Here is a 7,374-nt window from a genome sequence, read left to right as displayed (position 1 = left end):
GATCATGAAATACAAAGCGAAACGGATTATAACTGAAAAGCAGGCAGTCGGTTTCCTGATCGAAGGATGTAGAGTGGATGGTGACCTTTATAAAGCCCTGCGCACGCAACAGTGCAGGACTCCAACCGAAATCAAAGATTTCTTCCGTCACTGGTCAGCGGGAGAAGATAAATATAAAGCGCCTAAAGGTCAACGTAATCAGGAATACGTGACCATCCGCCAAGGTCAAGTCGAAAACGTACCACAACAGAGGATGGCAGCTGCACCAGTCCAGCAGCCGGTTGAATACCGCAGGGAGGCCCCGGCGCAAGAGGTCACCAAAGAAGTGACCTTTATCGACAGCCAGACGGGACAGCCACTCACGTACGCCATGGTAGCTGCAATACAGGCGGCGGCTCAAGTGAAACCGACACCTCAGAATGTGGCTCCACCAGCTCCACAGAACGTGGCCCCAATGAACGTTGGAATACCACAACAAGGAGCAGGGAACGGAAATTTTGGTGGAAATGGATACGGATATGGAAATGCAAACTGGAACGGAGGTCAGGGGAACTTCCAGAATCAGGGACGAGGTCAAGGTCAAGGAAACTTCAGAGAGAATCAACAGCAAAATCAAGGGTCACGAACCGAATTCAAGTTCCAGATGATTGATGGATGGGTGGCGAACAACGTACAGATGTGCCAGTACTGTATGAACGGCAACCATCAGACACAGGGGTGCAAGTTCGCCAATACACCACCAGAACAGAACCCGAATCTGTTTGCCTTTAACGAGTGGCAACGCCTCCGAGCTATAGGTGGCTGGCGCCCAGCGGTCGCAAACGGATATGACCTCATCACCCAATGGTATCAGCACAAAGCAAACTTCCAAAACCAACAAGGGAATGGAAACGGGAACTACGGAAATGGAAATGGCGGTGGCCAGAATGGCGGCTACGGCCGTGGTGGCTTCGGCCGCGGCGGCTTCAGAGGAAGGAACAGAGGCTATGGCCGCGGAAATTTCAGAGGAGGCCAGAACAATGGAGGCGGCCAAGGAAACTACCAACAGGGTGGTGGCCAGCAAAACGGAGGTGGCCCGGTGAACGAGCAAGCGCAAGGGAATGTGCAGGGCGCGCAACAAGGCGGGGCGCCGGTTCAGGAAAACGGGCAAGATCAGTAGGCACCGGTGAGCCTACTGATCGACCCGACCCTAAACCACCGGATAAAAGGGAAAGGTCACCACTGCAGAATGGTACTGCAGTGAATGTGACCACTGCGACGGCTATATGGATGCCGTCAACGAAAAAGCAAAGTGGACCGGCTATATGGATGCCGCAACCACAAGAAACGGCTAGATGGATGCCGCCACAGCAAAGAGAAACGGCTATATGGATGCCGTCATCACAAAAAGGAAATGGAACGGTTATAGGGATACCGTTACAAAGTAAAAGGTCACCGCAGAATGGTACTGCGAGTGGAAGCGCGCAACGGGACCAAAGGTCACCGCAGGATGGTACTGCGAGTGGAAATTGTCGTGACGGTAGCGCGACACTGCAAAAAGTGCAGCAAAACGAAAGGTCACCGTACTGCAGCGAAGAAGTGCTAGCGCAACGACGCGCACAACGGAACGCAAAGATTAAACAGGCGCTGCTGAATCAGAAGAAACCGCAGAACGATACTGCGCAAGAAGAAAACGAGCAGCATGCGAAATTCCGAAAATTTTTAGCAGAAAACGATAAGGCGATTGAGCCAAGTTGCGATTGTTACGGGGAGCCAAAGCCAAAGTTTTGGAATTGTTCAGAAGACGAAGAAGAGAAGCTGGCAAGGCAAGAATGGATTAAGCAGAATATCACCGTTAGTAGTAAAGATGAAAGGTTACCTTCTGTTGGAAAAGTCCAAGTTAAAGGTCAAGGAGCGAGTGCGAATGCGAAAGGTCACGGCGACAGCGTCGTGTTAAAAGGTCAAGAAACAGACTTGACACTGCGAACAGCGCAGCAAAAGAATGATGAAATGGCACAGAACTCCGACGACTCACTGGTGGACGCAGTAACACTACAACAGAAGGAGAAGTGGCAAAAAGTGGCCTACAGACCGAATGGCAATCACAATATGTGGATACCCGTAACTCCAAAAGCGAAGCAGAAAGCGGGAATGTCACAGGAGGATTACTGGGACACGCAACAGTTGCGAAAGCAATGTGAAAGAAAGCGAGTAGAAGAGTTGGTTACCGGGAAACCAACCCAAGGGTCACCGAACCCAGTCCCAGCATTCAACGCAGAGGAATATAAGAAGACATGCGCTGACTGGAATGATTCACGTAATGCCCCGCCACAGGACAAACCGCTGAATTATGGAGAAAAAGTCCCCATACAAAAGCTGACAAACGGCGGATTTGTCATGAAGCGCAACGAAAGGTCACAGGACTTAGCGCAAAAAGAACAAAAAGGACAGTCAAATGAGATGGCGCAAACGCAACAGAGTTGCGCAGTTGAAAGGTCACGGGACTTATCGGAAGCACTGCAAAAGAATGCCAATGACAAGTCATCAACCCGAACAGACGGAATGTCTTCACAAATCGACCCGACGAAAACAAACAATGAAGTATCTGCAAAAGTGATGCAATGGATGACCGAAAAAGGATACAACATGGTTACATACGAAAGGTCATCAGACGAGATGAAAGACAGTGAAGAAGACGAATTGAAGCGAGCGGACCAAATAACAAGTGAAGTCATTGAGAAGTTGAGGGATAAACGGAATGAAAATCGCAAAGAGGAACTGATCCATCAAACGATAAATGAAGCGACAAAAGGTCACACAGCTGGCACAAAAGCAAATGAGCAAGTGCAGAATGCTGAAAAGGTCACCAGTGGTAAAATGACTACAGAGAAGCAAATAAGTAAAGAAAAGCCGCGAAAATATTACGATGTTCGAACCGACGTGCCACACAGGATCGACAAGTTGAGCGAGATACTGAAAGGTCACAGCACTCCAGCTAAAGGGCAAGTGCTTCCCGATATGGATCCGGGACCAGTATCGCTCATTCCTGTGAAATGTAAGATTCACACTTTGAAGATTCAAAATGGAAAACTGCCCAAGAGAATTGAAGCATACACACACGAAGTGAAAGTGGGAGACATAAAGGTCAACGCAATGTTGGACACCGGCGCTGAGACGTCGTTGATCAGCAAACCGTTTTGTGAGAAGAATGGACTTCACATGCTCCCATTACCACCAGACAGATTGGTGAAAATAAATGGAATTAGCGGGACGTCAGGATTCTTGGTGACGCATTACTGTGTAGCACCAGTGACCTTAAGAAAAAAGACTAGCGAACATTCATTCTACGTCCGACCGAAGTGCGACGACGTACAGGTGTTATTGGGATTCGACTTCTTAGAGAAGAAGTTCGTACTGATGGATAACGAAGGGGAAGAAGAAAAAGAAGATGACCCCAAACCAGTCGCCAAAGTTCAAGTCGGAAAGGTCACCGAACTTGTAAAACAGGAAAATGTTCAAACTGCTAATAAAACGCTAATCCCAGTACCAGAGGCACCGGGAAACGAAAAGAAAAAGATGACGCGAAAAGAATTGTCACCATTTGAGCAGTTGCAAATGATTCAGCAGGAGATCGAAAACACGTTAAACCGGACAATGCCGACACAAAAGGGAAGAGAAAAGGTCATCCCAGTACCAGAGGCACCGGGAATGACGAGAGTGCAGCAGAACGAGATTAGCCAACGGATAATCCCGGTACCAGAGGCACCGGAGAAGAAAAGCGAAAGCGTAAATGTCAAAAAAGTCAACGAAAGGAAAAAGGAACCGCTCGCGCCAGACACGGATGAGGCGATCATATTTCTCCCGGACGGGAGAAGTATGATCGCAGATGACTGTGAACAAGGAGCCACAGAAAATGGAAATGTCGAAAAGTTATCCCAGTACCAGAGGCACTAGGAAAGGAAGACGAAAGGTCACCAGCGACTGAGAACTTGGAACCAGAACGTACTTCGAACCTTTTCGAACCACGACCTGCTACCGAAAGGTCACCAACGCTTGAAGAGATAATTGCCACACAGAAAGAAGCGGCAGTTGCAGCGAAACAATCGCTTGTGCCAGACATGGAGTGGGCAAAGCCTATCCCAGTACCAGAGGCACTGGGAATAAAAACGGCTAAAGTGTGGAAGGATAAAAAGAGCGAAAGGTTACGAGTATTAAAACGAATAGCCGAAGAGGAACAGATGTTTACAAGTGAAATTCGTAACAAGGCGCTCGAACAGCTGAAAGGTTACCGAACACAAAAAGAACCAGAGGTCATCGAAATATCCTCTGAGGACAAAAGCGTGACCCCAATCGAATGCAAACAAGACGCAACAGCACAGGAAGAGGTTAGACCGCAAGCGAGCCAAAGGTCGCTAACCTCAGACGAACGAGCCAGGAGTTGTCACAACGGCTAATTCGAGGACCCGTGCAGAATACAACCACAATGGGAATGTGCCGAATGTTGTGAAAATGCCTCTCAAGATGACCCTTCAGAATGGCCAAGATGTAATGCTGCATTAGCAGACCTTAAAGGTCATGTTCAAAAGGAAGCGAAAAGCATCATGCGGACAAATGAAATGTGGAAGCCACACATTGAACGGTATCACTGTAACAGATACCGGACTTGGTTGTCATGCGTGAAGAGCTTCATTATCGGGAGAGGAAGATGGCTAAACCATTGGTTACAACGTGTCGAGAAAGGAATCCAGGATCCCCTTGATCCGGTAGCAACAGGAAGGAGATTTGAAAGAGAGATAGAAGAGATGAACGAGGAAGGAGAGATGTGGGAAGAAGCGAGAGTTGACCTTTTCTGGGACTTTCGCGTAAACCACATGTACAAAGGTGAAGGGAGGACGATTATTTTCCCGGCAGGACTTGGCACACCTGTCTACGAATCACTTGAAGTGTACTACAACGCGTTAAAAGAGGGAAACGAAAAAGCATTCGAGAAATACTGGAAGAAATTCGAAGAAGAAATCCCCAAATTTGACGTAAAAGAAATGCGAGAACTACAGGTAACTCGGAAAAGAAGGTTACCGGGTTTGATGCAAAAGAAAAAGGTGACCTTTGCACCAGACCCAGACGGAGTGGACTACCCAGAACGAGGTGGCGATACATGGTGCATGTATGAAACGATCCCAAATGATGAATGGGTCACCGAAGAACTGATGGCAAACTGCATCTTTGTTGGTCCTAAACGACCTGAAGGTTACGAAACAGTTCAACAGGATGAAGTCGATAAGGGGACAGCAAAAGAAACAGAGAATGAGGAACCAGTTGAGATAGTTGAAGGCGGATCGAACGAAACGGAAGAAAGTTCAAAGTCGGCTTTTGACATCGCACAGATGCTAACGGATAGAGGAGAAATGTGGAAGAAGTTCAAAGAGGAAATCGAAAGGATATCGAATGAACAGCAAAACCCAGTAACTGAGGCAAAAAACGGGGAAAGGTCACTCGATAACGGTGAGGAATGTCCGCCGGTCGAGTTGACCGAAAAGCCATTAACGAGCCTGAAAAAAATAAATGAATTGGAAAAGTCAAAATCGGACGAGGAAAGGTCAAACTCCGACCAATCAGAAAGGTCACCAGCGAGAATCCGAGTAGCAAGGAGTTACCCAAGAGTCGCCGCACGAAATGGGCGAAAGGCAAAAGAAGGGGACAAACCTCTGCTCAAAAATTCGAAAGCGAAAGAACTTAGCGATTCGCGAGAAAACGAAAGTGACCTTTCATCAGAAGATGAAGGTGTTGATGAGCGCCCACTCGAAAAGACTGACAAAGGTCAAGCTACTGTGCAAGACTACGAGAGCAGTAACTCGGACTCCGAGTGGACGAGTTCAAGTGATAACTCAACAACTTCGGAAGATTCAGGTGTAAGTGACCTTTCAGAACAAGAAGATTTAATGGACTTGGATGAAGATGACGAAGTAGATGAGGAAAAAGAAAAGGATATTAAAGTCAGAAGATTGAAAGTGGAAAAAGCTAGAATGTCGAAGGACGTGATCAAAGTTTACAGCGACCAGCGAATCAAATTGAAACCGTCAAATTGCACACGTGTAAAGGTCAAGATGGGAAAATATGCACCGGCCCAAAACAAGTTGATGTTTACACCGGTCCCACAAGTGGAAACTGAAGTTCAACCGTTGGCAGGAGTGACGGACCATAGAGGAAAATACTTTGAAATCGTCATTGCGAATCATAGTAGCAAATACCGGATCGTGAAGAAAAATCAGCTACTCGGCTATGTTGAGCCGTATGAACATATGGAGAATGTAAAGGTCAACGCAGGGACAGTAAAAAACGTACTCGAAGACCCTGAGGTGGACGATACAACGAAAGCTGAACTGAAAAAGATAATCGAAAACTTGAAATTGCGACCTGACCTTACCCAAGAGCAGAAAAACGACGTGTATAACGCGTTCTGGGAATTCTGGAAGGTCTTACCCACATCAAAGAAACCGTATGGAGATGTAAAAGGGGTCACTCACGTAATTGACACGGGAGATGCAAAGCCAGTTAAGTGTAACCCGGCCAGAACGAGTTGGACAGGCCGTGAGTTTATAACGAAGCATATTGAGGAGATGTTGGCACAAGATGTAATCGAACCGTCAGATGCCGAGTGGAGTTTTCCAGTCGTGCTGGCAGTAAAGAAAAATGGCGACGGAACAATGGGGACAAGATTTTGTGTCAACTATATCATGCTTAACAAGCTAACAAGAAAGAACAATTATCCGCTACCGAACCCAGATGAATTGCTCGACGCGTGCGCAGGCAATAAATATTATGGAAAAATGGATCTACAAAGTGGATTCTGGCAGATCCCAATGGATCCGGCGTCTATCAACAAGACGACCTTTGTGACGCAAGATGGAATGTACCGGTTTAAACGAATGCCATTCGGAGTGTGCAACGGACCAGCAACATTCCAGTTGTGCATGGACAAAGTACTCTCAAAAGCGAAAAGAAAGGGTTGCGTTTTCGGGTACATTGATGACGTTATCTTCGCTGGAAAAACTTGGGAAATTTTCATGCAGAATTTGAGAAACGTCCTAATGAGCCTGGTCGAAGCGGGATTCACAATAAAGCCAACGAAATGTGAATTTGGAATGAGACAAATGGGATTCCTGGGTCACATACTCAGTGAAGACGGAATTCGCATGGATCCGGAAAAGGTCCCTGCGGTCTCAGAGTTTAAACGGCCTCAGACAGAAAGGCAATTAAGGTCATTTCTTGGACTGGCGAACTATTACCGCAAGTTCATAATGGGATATGCACAGAAGACCTGCCACCTATACGAGTTGCTGAGACAAGACAAGCACGTGAAAAAGGACTGGACGAAGGTACATGAAGATGAGTTCA

Source organism: Paramacrobiotus metropolitanus, unplaced genomic scaffold (genome assembly GCF_019649055.1).
Source record: "Paramacrobiotus metropolitanus isolate TYO unplaced genomic scaffold, Prichtersi_v1.0 Parri_scaffold0000083, whole genome shotgun sequence".
In the NCBI taxonomy this organism is placed as follows: Eukaryota; Metazoa; Tardigrada; class Eutardigrada; order Parachela; family Macrobiotidae; genus Paramacrobiotus; species Paramacrobiotus metropolitanus.
Note: the sequence above shows the minus strand (reverse complement) of the source record.